Here is a 2,500-nt window from a genome sequence, read left to right on the forward strand (position 1 = left end):
AATACGGAGAAGAACGCGGTGGAATGGGAAGATGGAGCAAAGAAAAAGAGAAACAGAAGAAGATAAGATGTAATAGGACTAAAAAGAAAGAAGATAAGAATTAGATAAAATGAAGAAGTGAAATACGAAGAAGAAAAAGATAAGTAATGATGAGAAAAAGACAAAAAGGATGAAGAACAAGAACAATAGGAAAATAAAGAAGAAGAAGAAGTAGGAGGAGAATATGGAGAAGAAGAAGGAGGAGCAGTAAATAAAGAGGTAGACATATAAATACGCGGTAGAAGAAGGAGCAAAAGATGAAAAGAAAAAATCGAAAAACTGAAGAAAACAGTAAGAAAAAGAAAAAGAAGATGAAGAAGCAGAAGCAGAAGAAGCAGAAGAAGAAGAAGAAGAAGAAGAAGAAGAAGAAGAAGAAGAAGAAGAAGAAGAAGAAGAAGAAGAAGAAGAAGAAGAAGAAGAAAAAGTAGAAGACTTCGTTGAAGAAGAGAAAGTGTCAGTGAAACAATAAAGAGTAATTGGGGTGACCAAGACGACTTAGGAGAAATAGAAGAGGAGGTGCAGTGGGCCGTTGAGCAAAAGAACAAAGAACAAGATGGTGAAGATGAAGTCGATGTAGAGGAGCATGGTGAAGAAACGTAAATTATGTAATAGGATGACATTGCAAAGAAAGAGGAAGAAGAGGAAAAAAGTAGAAAGAGACTTAGTAGAGTGAGTAGTAATATAAGTAGTAACAGAAGAAAAATGAAACTAGGAGAGAGAAGTAGAAGGAGGAGAAGACGAAGGAGAAGAAGAAGAAGAAAGAAGAAGAAGAAAAAAGAAGAAGATGAAGATGAAGAAGAAGAAGTAGAAGAAGAAGGAGAAGGAGAAGGAGAAGGAGAAGGAGGAGGAGGAGAAGAAGAAGAAGAAGAAGAAGAAGGAGAAGGAGAAGGAGAAGGAGAAGGAGAAGGAGAAGGAGAAGGAGAAGGAGAAGGAGAAGGAGAAGGTGAAGGAGAAGGAGAAGGAGAAGGAAAGGTAGAAAGCAAAGGAGAGAGTGAAGAAGAAGAAGAAAAAGAGGAAGAAGGAGAAGAATAGAAGAAGGTAAACACGGAGTGGATGTAGCAGAAGTTGTAGAAGCAAATGTATAGTAGAATAAGGAGAATAAGAAGGAGGTGGAAACGGGAAGATGTAGAGAAGAAAAGGAGAATCAGAATAAGATATGATGAAATGAGTAAAAAGAACGAAGATAAGAATAATCAGAAGAAAAATAGAAGTGAAATATAACGATGAAAACAAGATAAATAATAATGAGGAAAAGACAAGGAGGATGTAGAACAAGAAAAACAGAAAAATAAAGAACAATAAGAAATAGGAGAAGAAGATGGAGAGAAAGAAGTTGGAGAAAAATAAACAGTAAATATAAAAATAACAGGTAGAAAAGTAGCAAAGGCTGAAAAGAAAAATTCGAAAAACAGAAGAAAATTGTAAGAGGAAGAAGTAAAAGAAGAAATACAAGAAGAAGAAGATGATGATGAAGAAGAAGAAGAAGAAGAGGAAGAAGAAGAAAAAGAAGAAGAAGAAGAAGAAGATGATGAAAAGGAAGATGAAGAAGAAGAAGACTAAGAAAATAAGTAGTAAATACGAAGTGGATGTCTGAGAAGGTGTAGAAGCAAAATTATAGGAGAATACGGAGAAGAATGACGAGGTGGAATGGGAAGATGGAGTGAAGAAAAAGAGAAACAGAATAAGATAAGATGGAATAAGAGTAAGAAGAAAGAAGATAAGGATAATTAGAAAAAAATGAGAAGTGAAATACGAAGAAGAAAAATATAAATAATGATGAGTAAAAGACAAAAATGATGAAGAACAAGAAAAAAAGAGAAATAAAGAAGAAGAAGAAGAAGGAGGAGAAAATGGAGAAGAAGGAGGAGGAATAAAAAGAGAAAGACATAAAATCCAGAGGTAGAAAAAGTAGCACAAGATGAATAGAAGAAAAGGAAAAGCAGAAGAAAATAGTAAGAAGAAGAAAAAGTAGATGATGAAGTAGAAAAAAAGAGGAAGAAGAAGAACAAGACTACGATGAAAAAGAGACAGTGCCAGTAAAAAAATAAAAAGAAATTGGATTACGAATACGACATAGGAGAAGGAGAAGAGGAGGTGGCGTGGGCGGTGGAACAAAAGAAAAAAGCACAAGATGATGAAGAAGAGGTCGATGTAGAGGATCACGTTGAAGAAAAATAATTGATCTAGTAGGATAATGATATTTCAAAGAAGGAGCAAGAGAGGGAAAAAAAGAAAGAGAAGTAATAGATGTAGTCGTAATAGTAGTAATAAAAGAAGAAAAATGAAACTAGGAGAGAGAAGGAGAAGGAGAAGGAGAAGGAGGAGAAGGAGGAGAAGGAGAAGGAGAAGAGGAGAAGGAGAAGGAAAAGGAGAAGGAGAAGCAGAAGGAGAAGGAGGAGAAGGAGAAGGAGAAGGAGAAGGAGGAGAAGGAGAAGAAGAAGGAGAAGGAGAAGGAGAAGGA

Source organism: Sorex fumeus, unplaced genomic scaffold, assembly GCF_029834395.1.
Source record: "Sorex fumeus unplaced genomic scaffold, SorFum_2.1 ptg000252l, whole genome shotgun sequence".
Lineage (NCBI taxonomy): Eukaryota > Metazoa > Chordata > Mammalia > Eulipotyphla > Soricidae > Sorex > Sorex fumeus.